The sequence below is a fragment of the Mobula hypostoma genome, chromosome 11 (genome assembly GCF_963921235.1).
Source record: "Mobula hypostoma chromosome 11, sMobHyp1.1, whole genome shotgun sequence".
NCBI classification, from domain to species: Eukaryota; Metazoa; Chordata; class Chondrichthyes; order Myliobatiformes; family Myliobatidae; genus Mobula; species Mobula hypostoma.
Genome location: NC_086107.1, coordinates 96,106,392 through 96,124,056, shown reverse-complemented (window position 1 = coordinate 96,124,056; position 17,665 = coordinate 96,106,392). Strand labels below are relative to the sequence as shown.

The 17,665-nt window shown below is 48.8% G+C and overlaps 2 non-coding genes across 2 annotated transcripts; both read right to left on the bottom strand.

Annotated features, from left to right (window-relative positions):
* Positions 1-1,828: 1,828 nt before the first annotated feature.
* On the bottom strand, positions 1,829-2,019 carry LOC134354443 (U2 spliceosomal RNA). Its single transcript, XR_010019806.1, has one exon. It is a non-coding gene; the product is annotated as a U2 spliceosomal RNA (small nuclear RNA).
* Positions 2,020-4,563: 2,544 nt separating this feature from the next.
* Positions 4,564-4,754, bottom strand: LOC134354432 (U2 spliceosomal RNA). The gene has a single exon (XR_010019793.1). It is a non-coding gene; the product is annotated as a U2 spliceosomal RNA (small nuclear RNA).
* Positions 4,755-17,665: the final 12,911 nt, after the last annotated feature.

The window sequence follows — 17,665 nt, the reverse complement described above, 5'->3', positions numbered from 1 at the left end:
GAAGTGCAGCCATTCACACCTCTGTGCCTTTATTTTGACGTGTGTGCAATTACAATTGTTGAGTGGATTGAGTTTGTTTCATCTCCAGAAGCTGCAGACTTTGCGTCTGCACAGGCTATGATTGGACACAGTGTCTTCTCCCCTGCTCCCCCACCACCTTTTTTTTACCAGGGTGGATGGGGGTGGGTGTGTGTGTGTGTGTGTGTGTGTGTGTGTGTGTGTGTGTGTTGTCTGTCTGTCTCTCTCTCTCTCACTGACTCACTCACTCACTCACTCAATCTCACAGAGACACAGAGTCACAGACACACGTGCACACGGAGTGCTGAGGGATCTGCCAAGCTCTGGTCACATGTACAGAGGGCAGTAAAGGGAGAAGGGCCGAGGCCCTTCACTATGCCTCTGTGCTGACGCCTGAGCAGACTGACTGGTTTTGCAGCGGGGTGGGTGCACGGATGTAGAAATAGGAGGGAAGGAGGGAAATGTGTGGCGGGCTGACGGCGGCCCTGTGCCCCACTGCTGTGCAGGTGCGTTTTTGGCCGGCATGGCTCGGTGGCGGAGTGGGCGGGCGCGTGTGCGCGCTGTGCTGTGGAAGGAAAGGGGTACTGATTATGCCTTGGTTGTGAAACAGGAAATGGATCGGCGAAATGCCTGCCGGAGGGAGGCACAGTGCTGTGCTGTGCGTGAAGCAGGGGCACGTGGATGGATGTGGCACTTGTGGAGACGTGCGCCAAAGCTGGACGCCGAGTAGGTACGTGTAAGCATGAGAGGTTTGAGTGATTTTGGGGTTTGGGACGTGATTTTGAGCGAGGCTGGAGATGCACTGCACTGCCAATGTATATTGGGGAGGTCTGAGTGGGGGGTTGTGCCTCTGCCTTGCCTCGAACGGTGGGCGGGGCTTTGGGGCTGGGGCAGGGGCAGGCAGACGCATCACAATGGAGATTTGTGAGTCGAGTCGGGTCGGGTCGGGCAGAGCAGAGGAGGCCAGGCCAGGCCAGGGCAGGTAGGCAGAGTTTTGCTGGTGCTATGGCTAGGTGGTGATGCTTGTAGCTGGTCTGTCTGTCTGTCTGTCTGTCTGGGCAGGAGAGCAGCAGTCTTGGCAGTCTGGTGCAGGCGGGGAGGATGCAGCACCGGGCCCCGTTGCTCTGTGGCCGGGCTCCATCGGATGCCTCCCTTCCTTCCTCTCGTCCACGAGCCCTGGCTGCTGGCACACTTGAACGAGCCTGCCTGTCCGACAGGCTGGCTGCTGGTGAAATCATTCGTTCATTCGCCTCGTTCGTTCGTTCGTTCGTTCGCCCGCCCGTCCGTCCGTCCGTCCCGTCCTCCGTTGGCTTCAAGGAGCAGCTGAGAAGCCTGAGCCTGAGAAGTGGAGCGAGCGTGGCGGGACAGAAAAGGCCTTTCGGCCCGCTCCGCTTCACTCTGCTTCTGTGCTTGGTGCAGGCAGCTGCCGAGTGAGCAGGCATCAGAATGAGTGTGCCGGTTGAGCAGTTTGCTTCAGGAATGAATGCCAAGGGGCATCTCTCATGAAGTTGCTGCCTTGCCTGCAGCACCTGATCTGGTTGCAGCCTGGATGTGCACTTGATCTTAGCCATCAAATGGCTTGATCAAATGGCCCAGATATATGATGCTCGTGCTGTTGTTGAGTTGTCTGCCCATGGCGTGAGTGAGTGAGTGAGCTGTATCGACAGACAGACACAGACACAGGAGAAGTGTAGAGCAAGCAGCTAGCTCTCTCCTCTCTCTCCATGTGCGTGCATGCTTGTCTGTGCTGCTGTGCCTGATGGAGCTTTCGTCGTTTTCCTTTTCTTTGCTACTTTGAAATTCCCCAGAAGGGGAGTGCACCGTTCCCAGAGGCACTGCAATACCGGGTCGATGCGTGGAGTGGACGGAGCAAGCCCCTATTCCATCTCCCTGTTCCAAAAATCAATTTAATATATGGTCCCCAGATAAGGGACGTATCAGATATTAAACTGATAAGAACAGATACTACACTTGATCTTAGCCAAAAGGCCGAGAAGCGATGCAGGCATACGCTTGAGTCGGCTACATCCTGCCTAGCCTCTGGTGTTTAGATTGAAGCAGGAGGCCTGGCAAAGACCTTGCTGCCCTGGCCCGCTGGCAGCTCTCCCCTAGGTTGTCTGGGATGGGTGGGTGTGCTGGACAGCTGTTGCCTACCTGGTCCGTCATGAGTGCAAGTTGTCAGAGGCTATGTAAAGCTGCTAGTGATCCACCAATCATCTGGGAGTGGGGCCGTACTTATGGGCGCCTACGTCACTGGCACACTGCCTACGTCAAGGCTGCCGGCTCCCAGGTCGGTCTCAGAGGCTGGCTCAACTTGCACTGCTCTCCTGGTCATGGGAGGCTGGTCACGCTGTCCTGTCTGCACAAGAGTCTGCAGGGGGAGTGGGAGCAGGCCGCTGGGCCCTTCAAGGGCGTCCCTGCACTCGGCAAAGAGAGCGCGCCTCTCGGCTTTGCGCGCCCTAGCTGGCCGGCGCATCCATCCAGCTGAACGGTCTCCTTCGGAGGCTCTGCCCTCTCCGGGAGGGAGCGAGCGGATGGGACTGCGCCGGGCGACAAAGGCAGAGGCCACGTGCAACGCTCAAGACCGGTACGAGGGTTGTGGACGTGGCCAAAGTCCGCGGGCAGAAAAGCCTCCTGGCAAGTTTGGGAACAGGAGGATGTCAGCTACAGGTGTGCCTGAGGAGAAACAATGGGTGTGCTCTCCAAGCCGAAGGCTGAAGTGCAGCCATTCACACCTCTGTGCCTTTATTTTGACGTGTGTGCAATTACAATTGTTGAGTGGATTGAGTTTGTTTCATCTCCAGAAGCTGCAGACTTTGCGTCTGCACAGGCTATGATTGGACACAGTGTCTTCTCCCCTGCTCCCCCACCACCTTTTTTTTACCAGGGTGGATGGGGGTGGGTGTGTGTGTGTGTGTGTGTGTGTGTGTGTGTGTGTGTGTGTGTGTCTGTCTGTCTCTCTCTCTCTCACTGACTCACTCACTCACTCACTCAATCTCACAGAGACACAGAGTCACAGACACACGTGCACACGGAGTGCTGAGGGATCTGCCAAGCTCTGGTCACATGTACAGAGGGCAGTAAAGGGAGAAGGGCCGAGGCCCTTCACTATGCCTCTGTGCTGACGCCTGAGCAGACTGACTGGTTTTGCAGCGGGGTGGGTGCACGGATGTAGAAATAGGAGGGAAGGAGGGAAATGTGTGGCGGGCTGACGGCGGCCCTGTGCCCCACTGCTGTGCAGGTGCGTTTTTGGCCGGCATGGCTCGGTGGCGGAGTGGGCGGGCGCGTGTGCGCGCTGTGCTGTGGAAGGAAAGGGGTACTGATTATGCCTTGGTTGTGAAACAGGAAATGGATCGGCGAAATGCCTGCCGGAGGGAGGCACAGTGCTGTGCTGTGCGTGAAGCAGGGGCACGTGGATGGATGTGGCACTTGTGGAGACGTGCGCCAAAGCTGGACGCCGAGTAGGTACGTGTAAGCATGAGAGGTTTGAGTGATTTTGGGGTTTGGGACGTGATTTTGAGCGAGGCTGGAGATGCACTGCACTGCCAATGTATATTGGGGAGGTCTGAGTGGGGGGTTGTGCCTCTGCCTTGCCTCGAACGGTGGGCGGGGCTTTGGGGCTGGGGCAGGGGCAGGCAGACGCATCACAATGGAGATTTGTGAGTCGAGTCGGGTCGGGTCGGGCAGAGCAGAGGAGGCCAGGCCAGGCCAGGGCAGGTAGGCAGAGTTTTGCTGGTGCTATGGCTAGGTGGTGATGCTTGTAGCTGGTCTGTCTGTCTGTCTGTCTGTCTGGGCAGGAGAGCAGCAGTCTTGGCAGTCTGGTGCAGGCGGGGAGGATGCAGCACCGGGCCCCGTTGCTCTGTGGCCGGGCTCCATCGGATGCCTCCCTTCCTTCCTCTCGTCCACGAGCCCTGGCTGCTGGCACACTTGAACGAGCCTGCCTGTCCGACAGGCTGGCTGCTGGTGAAATCATTCGTTCATTCGCCTCGTTCGTTCGTTCGTTCGTTCGCCCGCCCGTCCGTCCGTCCGTCCCGTCCTCCGTTGGCTTCAAGGAGCAGCTGAGAAGCCTGAGCCTGAGAAGTGGAGCGAGCGTGGCGGGACAGAAAAGGCCTTTCGGCCCGCTCCGCTTCACTCTGCTTCTGTGCTTGGTGCAGGCAGCTGCCGAGTGAGCAGGCATCAGAATGAGTGTGCCGGTTGAGCAGTTTGCTTCAGGAATGAATGCCAAGGGGCATCTCTCATGAAGTTGCTGCCTTGCCTGCAGCACCTGATCTGGTTGCAGCCTGGATGTGCACTTGATCTTAGCCATCAAATGGCTTGATCAAATGGCCCAGATATATGATGCTCGTGCTGTTGTTGAGTTGTCTGCCCATGGCGTGAGTGAGTGAGTGAGCTGTATCGACAGACAGACACAGACACAGGAGAAGTGTAGAGCAAGCAGCTAGCTCTCTCCTCTCTCTCCATGTGCGTGCATGCTTGTCTGTGCTGCTGTGCCTGATGGAGCTTTCGTCGTTTTCCTTTTCTTTGCTACTTTGAAATTCCCCAGAAGGGGAGTGCACCGTTCCCAGAGGCACTGCAATACCGGGTCGATGCGTGGAGTGGACGGAGCAAGCCCCTATTCCATCTCCCTGTTCCAAAAATCAATTTAATATATGGTCCCCAGATAAGGGACGTATCAGATATTAAACTGATAAGAACAGATACTACACTTGATCTTAGCCAAAAGGCCGAGAAGCGATGCAGGCATACGCTTGAGTCGGCTACATCCTGCCTAGCCTCTGGTGTTTAGATTGAAGCAGGAGGCCTGGCAAAGACCTTGCTGCCCTGGCCCGCTGGCAGCTCTCCCCTAGGTTGTCTGGGATGGGTGGGTGTGCTGGACAGCTGTTGCCTACCTGGTCCGTCATGAGTGCAAGTTGTCAGAGGCTATGTAAAGCTGCTAGTGATCCACCAATCATCTGGGAGTGGGGCCGTACTTATGGGCGCCTACGTCACTGGCACACTGCCTACGTCAAGGCTGCCGGCTCCCAGGTCGGTCTCAGAGGCTGGCTCAACTTGCACTGCTCTCCTGGTCATGGGAGGCTGGTCACGCTGTCCTGTCTGCACAAGAGTCTGCAGGGGGAGTGGGAGCAGGCCGCTGGGCCCTTCAAGGGCGTCCCTGCACTCGGCAAAGAGAGCGCGCCTCTCGGCTTTGCGCGCCCTAGCTGGCCGGCGCATCCATCCAGCTGAACGGTCTCCTTCGGAGGCTCTGCCCTCTCCGGGAGGGAGCGAGCGGATGGGACTGCGCCGGGCGACAAAGGCAGAGGCCACGTGCAACGCTCAAGACCGGTACGAGGGTTGTGGACGTGGCCAAAGTCCGCGGGCAGAAAAGCCTCCTGGCAAGTTTGGGAACAGGAGGATGTCAGCTACAGGTGTGCCTGAGGAGAAACAATGGGTGTGCTCTCCAAGCCGAAGGCTGAAGTGCAGCCATTCACACCTCTGTGCCTTTATTTTGACGTGTGTGCAATTACAATTGTTGAGTGGATTGAGTTTGTTTCATCTCCAGAAGCTGCAGACTTTGCGTCTGCACAGGCTATGATTGGACACAGTGTCTTCTCCCCTGCTCCCCCACCACCTTTTTTTTACCAGGGTGGATGGGGGTGGGTGTGTGTGTGTGTGTGTGTGTGTGTGTGTGTGTGTGTGTCTGTCTGTCTGTCTCTCTCTCTCACTGACTCACTCACTCACTCACTCAATCTCACAGAGACACAGAGTCACAGACACACGTGCACACGGAGTGCTGAGGGATCTGCCAAGCTCTGGTCACATGTACAGAGGGCAGTAAAGGGAGAAGGGCCGAGGCCCTTCACTATGCCTCTGTGCTGACGCCTGAGCAGACTGACTGGTTTTGCAGCGGGGTGGGTGCACGGATGTAGAAATAGGAGGGAAGGAGGGAAATGTGTGGCGGGCTGACGGCGGCCCTGTGCCCCACTGCTGTGCAGGTGCGTTTTTGGCCGGCATGGCTCGGTGGCGGAGTGGGCGGGCGCGTGTGCGCGCTGTGCTGTGGAAGGAAAGGGGTACTGATTATGCCTTGGTTGTGAAACAGGAAATGGATCGGCGAAATGCCTGCCGGAGGGAGGCACAGTGCTGTGCTGTGCGTGAAGCAGGGGCACGTGGATGGATGTGGCACTTGTGGAGACGTGCGCCAAAGCTGGACGCCGAGTAGGTACGTGTAAGCATGAGAGGTTTGAGTGATTTTGGGGTTTGGGACGTGATTTTGAGCGAGGCTGGAGATGCACTGCACTGCCAATGTATATTGGGGAGGTCTGAGTGGGGGGTTGTGCCTCTGCCTTGCCTCGAACGGTGGGCGGGGCTTTGGGGCTGGGGCAGGGGCAGGCAGACGCATCACAATGGAGATTTGTGAGTCGAGTCGGGTCGGGTCGGGCAGAGCAGAGGAGGCCAGGCCAGGCCAGGGCAGGTAGGCAGAGTTTTGCTGGTGCTATGGCTAGGTGGTGATGCTTGTAGCTGGTCTGTCTGTCTGTCTGTCTGTCTGGGCAGGAGAGCAGCAGTCTTGGCAGTCTGGTGCAGGCGGGGAGGATGCAGCACCGGGCCCCGTTGCTCTGTGGCCGGGCTCCATCGGATGCCTCCCTTCCTTCCTCTCGTCCACGAGCCCTGGCTGCTGGCACACTTGAACGAGCCTGCCTGTCCGACAGGCTGGCTGCTGGTGAAATCATTCGTTCATTCGCCTCGTTCGTTCGTTCGTTCGTTCGCCCGCCCGTCCGTCCGTCCGTCCCGTCCTCCGTTGGCTTCAAGGAGCAGCTGAGAAGCCTGAGCCTGAGAAGTGGAGCGAGCGTGGCGGGACAGAAAAGGCCTTTCGGCCCGCTCCGCTTCACTCTGCTTCTGTGCTTGGTGCAGGCAGCTGCCGAGTGAGCAGGCATCAGAATGAGTGTGCCGGTTGAGCAGTTTGCTTCAGGAATGAATGCCAAGGGGCATCTCTCATGAAGTTGCTGCCTTGCCTGCAGCACCTGATCTGGTTGCAGCCTGGATGTGCACTTGATCTTAGCCAAATGGCCTAGATACATGATGCTCATGCTGTTGTTGAGTTGTCTGCCTATTGTTTAACACCTGACCTTTAATTTTTGGTAGATGTCTTGCAAAGATCTTTGTTACCTATGGTCTTGCTGCTGTTTTGTATTTTTCGTTGGAGATCTTTTTCTGGTTAAGAGATATTGCCTACATTCTGTACATTTTCTCAAACTTCTCTGTGTCTATGTTAATATCGCAGTGTTCGACCATTCAGCATTGAGAAGAGAGACTCTGCATCCATGGTCACTTGTTGTCTGATTACCTGTATGCAACTGTGCTGTCTGCTTCAGATACTGCTGTCTTTTGTCTTCTCGGTGTGCGTCGCAAGATGTGAACTGCTTTCATTTCTCACCTGCCTAGTCATGCCCAACTCTTCTGCTTCCCAGCCCTTCTGGCAGCTCTCTCTCTATTTCCAGTCCTAATGTAGTCTCAGCCCATAAAGTCGGCTATTTTCTTTTCACAAATTCTGCCAGAACCACTGAGTTCCTGGTCTGTATGTTGTCTGTTGCTCCAGATTTCCTGAAAGTGTAGTCCCTGTTGTGTTTATGTTAGGTGTTATTGATTCCGCATTATTGGTGGAAATTTGATTGGGTCTAAACTAGACTGCATGTTCTGACTCATTGCACTATGAGACAAGCTACTCTCGCTTTTGTGTACTGTCGCCATCGTTTGGCGCCCTTTGTCTGTGTGTGTGTGTACGGAGACGTGGTGGTGGAAACAGGAACCGCAGATCATTCTTAATTGTGTTCGCAGAGACATCTGTTGGGAGAAAGTGGAAAGACAGCTAGCTGTTGTTTGTGTTTCCCATGACATCTCAGTTTTCAATTACAGCTGTGTGTGACCATCAGATATCGGAAAATAGAAAATAGTGTATGCATTTGTTCCTTCTACCAAAGGATTGACGGTATTTCTACAGGAACAATGTATACCCTATGCAAATATCATTGTGATTATGTCAAGTTTATTGTCAAATAACTATATGACAATAGACAATAGGTGCAGGAGTAGGCCATTCTGCCCTTCGAGCCAGCACTGCCATTCACTGTGATCATGGCTGATCATCCACTATCAGTATCCCGTTCCTGCCTTATCCCCATAACCTTTGATTCTGCTATCTTTAAGAGCTCTGTCCATCTCTTTTTTAAAAGCATCCAGAGACTTAGCATCCACAGCCTTCTGGGGCAGAGCATTCCATATATCCACCACTCTCTGGGTGAAAAAGTTTTTCCTCAACTCTGTTCTAAATGGCCTACCCCTAATTCTTAAACTGTGGCCTCTGGTTCTGGACTCACCCATCAGCGGGAATGTGCTTCCTGCCTGCAGCGTGTCCAATCCCTTAATAATCTTACATGTTTCAATAAGAGCCCCTCTCAGCCTTCTAAATTCCAGAGTATACAAGCCCAGTCTCTCCAATCTTTCGACATATGACAGTCCCTCCATCCCGCGAATTAATTAACCTTGTGAACCTAGGCTGCACTCCCTCAATAGCAAGAATGTCCTTCCTCAAGTTTGGAGACCAAAACTGCATACAGTACTCCAGGTGTGGGTCTCACCAGGGCCCTATACAGCTGCAGAAGGACCTCTTTGCTCTTATACTCAATTCCCCTTGTTATGAAGGCCAGCATGCCATTGGCTTTCTTCACTGCCTGCTATCCCTGCATGCTTGCTTTCAGTGACTGATGTACAAGAACACCTAGATATCGTTGTACTTCCCCTTTTCCTAACTTGACTCCATTTAGATAATAATCTGCCTTCCCGTTCTTACCACCAAAGTGCATAACCTCACATTTATCCACATTAAACTGCATCGGCCATGCATCTACCCACTCACCCAGCCTGTCCAAGTCACCCTGCATTCTCATAACATCCTCCTCACATTTCACACTGCCACCCAGCTTTGTGTCATTGGCAAACTTGCTAATGTTACTTTTAATTCCCTCATCTAAATCATTAATATATATTGTAAACAGCTGCGGTACCAGCACTGAACCCTGCGGTACCCCACTGGTCATCGCCTGCCATTCCGAAAGGGACCCATTAATCGCTACTCTTTGTTTCCTGTCAGCCAGCCAATTTTCAATCCATGTCAGTACTCTGCCCCCAATACCATGTGCCCTAATTTTGCCCACTGATCTCCTATGTGGGACTTTATCAAAAGCTTTCTGAAAGTCCAGGTACACTACATCCACTGGCTCTCCCTTGTCCATTTTCATTGTTACATCCTCAAAAAATTCCAGAAGATTAGTCAAGCACGATTTCCCCTTCGTAAATCCATGCTGACTCGGACCTATCCTGTTACTACTATCCAGATGTGTCGTAATTTCATCTTTTATAATTGACTCCAGCATCTTTCCCACCACCGACATCAGGCTAACCGGTCTATAATTCCCTGTTTTGTCTCTTCCTCCCTTCTTGAAGAGAGGGACAACAGTAGCCACCCTCCAGTCCACAGGAACTGATCCTGAATCTATAGAACATTGGAAAATGATTACCAATGCATGCATGATTTCTAAAGCCACCTCCTTAAGTACCCTGGGATGCAGACCATCAGGTCCCGGGGACTTATCAACCTTCAGACCCAACAGCCTATCCAACACCTAATATAATATAGAGATTCTTCAATTCATCCATTACCCTAGGTCCTTTGGCCACTATTACATCTGGGAGATTGTTTGTGTCTTCCCTAGTGAAGACAGATCCAAAGTACCTGTTCAGCTCGTCTGCCATTTCCTTGCTCTCCATAATAAATTCACCCGCTTCTGTCTTCAAGGGCCCAATTTTGGTCTTAACTATTTTTTTCCTTTTCACAAACCTAAAGAAGCTTTTACTATCCTCCTTTATATTTTTGGCTAGTTTACCTTCGTACCTCATTTTTTTCTCCGCATATTGCCTTTTTAGTTACCTTCTGTTGCTCTTTAAAAGTTTCCCAATCCTCCGGCTTCCCACTCGTCTTTGCTATGTTATATTTCTTCTCTTTTATTTTTATACTGTCCATTACTTCCCTTGTCAGCCACCTTACTCCCCTTCACACAGGCCCATCTCCTGGACTCGTGCCAATTTTACAAAGAGATCGACCGAGTTACACAAGTTAGTGCCAACTATCGGCAGCCACCGTGTGCAGATGCCTATGAGAGTTCAGTGGGCCTCTCATGGGTTGGTGTCAGCTCGCTTTGATCTTTCTCTATGCTAAAGTGCTCCCTGCCAAACTTTGGTGGGTTTGGTCACATCCTCAATTGTTGCTCTGGTCACCTACCAACAGGAAAGATATCAGTAAAATTGAAAGAGTGCAGAGAATATTTACAAGGATGTTGCAGGAACTTGTGGACCTAAGTTATAGGGAAAGATTGAATAGGTAGTACTTTATTTGCTAGAGTGTAAAATGAGGGGAGATTTGACTGAGGTATACAAAATAATGAAGGGTATAGAGAGAGTAAATGCAAGCAGGCTTTTCCCACAGAGGTTGGGTGAGACTAGAACTAGAGGTTATGGGTTAAGGGTTTCTTCACTCAGGATGGTGAGAGTAGGAAGTGAGCTGCCAGCGGAAGTCGTGGATGCAGATCGAATTCCAACATTTCTGAGAAATTTGGATTAAGTACATGGATGGGAGGGTTTTTAAACCAGCGCAAGTTGTTCTGTGGCTTGTGGCAGTTTCTGTCTTTGTCACCGGCACCATTTTGTCCAACTGTCTTGCTCAGAGGGCAGAGAGAGCTGTGTTTTTGTTGGAGACAGCTCAGCTAGATGCACTTGAGTGCTACACGTTTGAGGTGAATGACATCTACTGCGTCCAGCACTTCTCTGTCCAATACAATTTTCAAGTACGCAGCGGGAGGAATAGTGTATGTAGCAGATGGAAATTTGGCTGACCTACCTGGCCAAGAGTAAACGAGGCAGCTCAGCACATTGAGTGACTTTTCACTACTCCAGTGAGTCACAGTGTTTCCCCTTCGGCACTGTGCGCATCCACCTGAATTTCAATACATTGTGTCCTAGCGTACTCCACTGTGAATAAAACTAAACTAAAAGATGTTGGGTGTGTGCAACGGTGAACAGCTTGCAAAGAAATTATGGTGGGATGCGTTATACAAGACCTTCTCACACCCAGGTGTGGGATTTACCAGGGAAACAATACCCTACAGGGACAGTGACAATATCCCTCCCCCCGCTATAAACGCAGTGTTTGTGCTCAAGCCTACTCATGTCCAACCAGGTTGGCTATAACCTCAGAAACTCAAACTACTGGGAGATGACTTTCTTTTAAGTAACTGTCTTTTAGCTTCCAGGAATGTCCATGTTACAGAGGTGAAGGCTGTGGAACTGGTGCCAAAGATGATGAAGATGGAGATGATGGATAAATGGCTCTTTCTCACCGGCAGAGAGATGACTCTTAAGAAATTCTAATTTTATGGATTTTACTGTTCTTAGTAGAAGAAACTGAAGGTGATTTTCCTCCATTTGAAAGCCAGGCTCACCTGCCATGAGGCAGGCAAAAGAAATGACCCCAGCTTCACTGTTCCAAGTAGCAGCAGTGCACCTGGGAAATCAGACAGACCTACCTTCAAGGACTGTAGCACCAAGAATTCCATATCTGTCCACAAGACAGAGATCTCTTCAGCTGAGGATTTGCATGTGAAGTTCTCTGTAAGAAAAAAGAGCATCGGGCCAGGGAAGAACTGTCCCATTCACAACAAGCCACAGCCATTCAGGAAATGCAGGGGCTTTAGAGCAATTCCAAAATCCTTTTTTGATAAAGTAGACTCTAAAATCTCTTCATTTATTTGGCAAAATAAAAACCCGGGATTGGGTAGAGTACATCTACAGAAAGCTAAGAGAGATGGAGGCTTGGCATTACCTAACTTTAGATTTTATTATTAGACAATTAATATTCAACACGTGAAATTTTGGTTACTTGCCCAAGATATAGTATCCATTCCTAAATGGGTAGTTTTGGAATTACATTCTGTTCAAGGCTATGCACTTGGCTCTATATTAGGTCCTTCCCTTCCTTCCGATTTGAAACGCTATAAACAGGTTTGCAACCTGATAGTTAAACATACTTTACGCATTTGGTTTCAATTCCGAAAATTTTTCCATCTTAATTTGTGCTAGCGATTCCCATTATTGGCAATATATTTTTTCACCCCTCCTCTACGGACCGTGCCTTTCAAATTTGGAAGACTAATGGTATATCATGGTTTTTGGACTTATTTTCAGATGGTTCCCTTATGTCTTTTGAACAGTTATCTAACAAATACAATTTACCAAGAACACATTTTTTTTTAGATATTTGCAAGTTAGAAATTTCCTAAATACCATATTTTCTTCCCTTCCGGCGTTACCCCCTCCCTACAAATATTTTAGACGCTATCATTAACCTCAACTCGTGTCAGAAAGGTGTAACGGCTATTATTTATAATACTATCATGAAACTTAGGATAGCTCCATTTGATAAGATTAGGACTGACTAGGAAAAGGAATTGGGCCTTACTATCCCGGCGGATGACTGGGCTCATAATTTACAACTAGTCAATACTTCCCCTATCTGTTCCAAACACTCCTTAATTCAATTTAAAGTTGTCCATAGAGCACACATGTCTAAAGATAAATTAGCTCATTTTTATTCTTTGTGATAGATGTCATGGGGAGATAGCTTCCTTGGCCCACATGTTTTGGTCTTGTCCTACTCTGGAAACTTTTTGGAAAGACATATTTAATATTATTTCAAAGGTTTTGAATAGTGATATTTCTCCCCATCCTATTACTGCTATCTTTGGATTACCTAAAACTTCCAGTAATTTATCCACCTCAGCGCGTAGAATGATTGCATTTCTTACTTTAATGGCAAAAAGGTGTATTCTACAACATTGGAAGGAGATTAACACCCCAACTACGTTTTTTTGGTTCTGTCAAACGATTCTGTGTCTAAATTTGGAAAAAATCAGAAGTAATCTTTATGATACTTCAGTTAAATTTGAGCAGACCTGGAGATCTTTTATTCAATATTTTCATTTAATGTAACTTTTTTTCTCTCTGATCATATATACACTCCCTTTGTGGATTTTATCGGCTATTAGTGGAGGTCGGGTTTGAGGTGGTGATTGTTTAATCTGTTTACGTCTACTATTTACCTAGTTATCCCATTGCTTTGCTTTGTAGCTTAGTTGGACGGTAGGTTTTTTTTGGGTTTTTTTTTCTCCTTTATCGATATATATGGAAAACTAGTATACAACTATATTACCTTGTTATTTTATAACTAACCTACGTTGTTTGCATTGTTTTTTTGTATTAATATTTCTTGTATATCTATATCGTAACAATGTATTGGTCACTGTATGTTTTACCTTTTGTGTACTAATTCAATAAAAAGATTTAAAAAGCAAGGAATCTACCTGCTCTGTACCTTCTGAATGGCTCCCAGATGCTCCAGCCATTGTTGCTCTGCCTTCATTCGTGCTAGTGCAGCCTTGCAATCAACTATGGCCAGCTCCTCTCTCATGTCATGCATCTAATTCTCTTTACCCACTGTAATAAAGATACATTTGACTTTAGCTTCTCCCTCTTGAACTGCAGGATGAATTCTATCATATTATCATCCTTGCCTCCTAAAGGATTCCTTTACCTTAAGTTCTCAAATCAATTCTTGTTCATTGCACAACACCCAATCCAGAATAGCAGATCCTCTTGCAGACTCAACCACGAGTTGCTCTTGAAAAGCCATCTCGTATACATTCTATAAATTCCCTCTTTTGGGATCCAGCACCAACCTGCATATTAAAATCCCCATGACAATCGCAACGTTGACCTTTTTACATGCCCTTTCTTTCTCCCATTGTAAATTGTGTCCCAAATTCTGGCTATTGTTCAAAGGCCTGTACATAACTCCCATTAGGGCCCTTCTCCCCCTTGCAGTTTCTTAACTCTACCCACAAGGACTTTACATCTTCCAATACTATGTCTAAGGGTTTGATTTCATTTTTAACCAAACGAGCCACGCCTCCCCCTCTGCCTACCTGACTGTTCTTTCAATAGTGTATCCTTGGATGTTAAGCTCCCAATTATAATCTTCTTTCAATCATGACTCAGTGATGCCCGCAACATCATACCTGCCAATCTCCAACTGTGCTACAAGATTGTCTACCTTATTCTGTATACTGCATGCATTAAAACATAACACCTTCAGTCCAGTATGGTCACCCTTTTTGATTTTGTCCCCCTTTTACACTGCAGCTTATCCCACTGATGGCAAATTTACCCTACCATCTGCCCATCCTTCCTGACCACCTCACTATACACGGCCACTACCTGTAAACTAATAGCCCTACCATTTCAGTTCCAATTGCCCTGGCAAATTAGTTTAAACAATCCCCAACAGCACGAGCAAACCTGCTCTTGGGTTCATCTGTACAGGTCACACCTTCCCCAGAAATATTCAGAAATCTGAAACCCTGCCTCCTGCACCAGTTTCTCAGCCACACATTTGTTGTTGTGTGAATAAAGTCACCAGAGACTTAACTGGCAGATAAGAAGTAATGCCTTTATTTGACAAAATGAAACACAGTAGGCATCATATTGAGACCCTTTCGGAGGAAGAGGGCTGCTTGACCCAACACTACACAACTGTTTATCTGCTAAAGATCACAGGACAATTTCATAGTTACAGTGCATCCACAATGCTTCCTTTGAACTTAACACAACCTTCACACTCACACCACAAAAACCCAAATTAATTTTAATCAGCATTATCTGGTCTTAAAATTAGCCATGATTTATAGGTCTTAGGAACCCATTGTTCAGCTGCATTTTAAATGTAATTTACAATCCATATTCAAATTTGAAGATTGGTGGCTGAAGTTATTAGCTCTATGTGCTAACCCCAAAAATGCCCTACCAGTCACTCCTGTTGACCCTTCTGTACAAAATACATTTGTACCAGGAAAGTCCCACCTTAAATAAGGGCAGCAGAAATGCCCTGCTTCAGAATCCCTACCAATTACTCTATTTGCATCCACATCTACTCTATCACCCCTAGTGGCTACCTACAAGACACTAAGCAGAAGATTGTTCCAGAAATTTGAACTAGTCTTTAAAAATGCAGTTTCATCATTCGTATTTCTGTTGCCTCCTTCTCTGCTGGCTGGTTGCAGTTTAATCACATTCTTTACCTTCACCCCCTCATTCTCTAATAGCCGAAACTCTCTCTTTCCAGGGTCACTAGCAACTTAAATGTACCAGGCTCTCATCCATGTACAGGAAGGAGTTGGGGTGTCTCTATTTGAATGACTGCAAGGACCTCTCCCCAGTGCCACCCCCTTCCAAACTATCCAGTCAATTGCTGACACAAGCGCTGAAATGGCCCAGCTCATTTGTGTTCACTCCCCATGCAGGCTGGGGATGACTGCCATGTGCAATTTCTTCTCTTTCTCAGTCTGCTATGCCAGAGAAGTTGTGGAACCTGATGTCTCTGCTGTCACTTGGATCCCTTCCCATCTATTTTCCCCAGTATCTTTTCTATTCTATACAGTACAAATAATCATCTCCCTTCAGCAACCAGCCTTCATTACAGAGTACCGTTACCATGACACTTCAACATGCTATTTACAGCATTCTGTCATGCTCTCGGTATCTTCTGCCTTCTGTTTGTTGTGGGTCTGCTTCCATCAGCTGTGATCCAGTCTGGTGGAGCCAGATGGTGTTCACCACTTAGGTTCTCTGCAATGACACTGTTAGTGGGTATACTTGATCTTCTGTTCTGTCTGTGGGTGTGACAAGAAGGTGAGTCGTACAGTTTAACTAGTGTCCAGTGTTTCCACTGGCTGCCTCATCGAGTCTGCACACAGACACAAGCGTCACTTGGAAAAAGTACCATATGTAGTTCTATCCATATGGGAGCAAAGCCTGCCCTTTTCAGGCAGCACCCTCACCATGGCTTGGTCACCCGGCTGTGGGAGGACATCTCCTTTCCCTCCAGCTCTCTCTCTGATCAGCGATGTGCTGCTGTTGTTTTGCTCAGTCCTTCAACACTACATTGGTTGCAAAGGTCTTTCACATACTGTGTCATTCTATCCCTGTAAGCCCCTGGCTCATGGTAACCCATAATTATCTAATAAGGGAGTCACATTGCACACCCTATCAATATTTGTAGAGGTTGAGACCCAGCGTACAGTCTCGCAATCTCATCAGGATTCCTGGCTATACACCAACCAATGTCTTTCCCATCCCAGTTATAGCATTAGCTAAGGCATTCTTAATTGTTTGGTTCATCCTTTCAACTATTCCTGAGCTCAGAGGGTGGTAGGGTATGTGGAATCATTGTCGATCGAATCCCTAACAGCCAGCACATTTCACAGGGAAAGTGCTGAAGGAAATGTGCTCCCCGATCCCAGTCCACCTCCAATGGGGTTCCCCACCTTGGGAGGATTTCCTAAACAGTGGTCTAATCCCTTGTTGGGAAAGTCTCTACCCACTGAATGATGTGGAGCATGATCACTAGACAATAGCTTTTCTGTTGCTTTTTGGCAGGGGCCCAGTGAAGTCCATCTGTATGTTTTACCAGGATCCCCTTGGTGTGGCTGGTTTGCCACTCTCACCATTATGCCCTTACCAGGGTTATGCTGGGCACAAATAATACAACGGTAACAGAATTTCTCAACATCTCCACCCACCACCAGTCCTGCCAGAGGGTTGTGATCATGCTCTGCCTCCCTGATGCATCACCGCATTATATAACTTCAGTAGTACCTGCCTAATGTATGGTGGGGGCACCACGACTCTTTCCTCCCTGTGTGTCCAGCTCCCAATTGGTCCCTCCTTTGCTTTCTTTCTCCTCCATTTCTCCTTCTCCTCTGCCTCCGTCTCTTTGTATAATTTTACTAAACTAGCTTCAGTAGTTTCTTCCTACACACTTGCAGTTTCCATTGCCTTTTGTTCCTCTGTTGCCCTCTTTGCACTGATGTAGGCCCACTCTTTCTCTTTCTGCTCCTTACTCTCCCTTTTCTGGTGAGCCTTTACTTTATGCAGCTTCTGCTGCCAGAGTCACTGCTTCCACCGGTTCCTGTATTTGGTGCCAGTGCTGAGTACCTGCTCCTGTTGAGGTTACGTATCCCCAATGTGCCACATCATCAGATAATCATGCACCACCCTGAAGACACACTGGCTGTATGTCCTTAACGTAGTGCAGTGCTTCTAGTAGGGCCATCAGTTCCTCCACCTGTGCTGAGCAATCCACTGGCAGTGCTCCTACAGCTAATTCATCACTAATCCTTCACCATGCCCCACTCAGTCCATGGCTTCCCAGTTATGTATCTCCAAGACCCATCCGTAAAAACTTCCTTTGCTTCCCCTTCCCCTTCACACTGATATCATCTTCCTGCTCTATTTCTATTTGGCCCTTGTGTGCATTCCCCTCTGTTAGGATGATGCTTGTGGGATTCATTCCAGTGTCCTTAACCCTCATTAGTGAGTTGTCTGTGGGGATGAGAGCTGCCTCCCAAATTGCTCTTCTGCTGTTGGTAACTGCTCTCAACCTCCCCGTATTCAGGAGCTCTACAATGGTATGAGGTGTGTGTAGTACAAGTTGTCCCTTCATTACAACTGC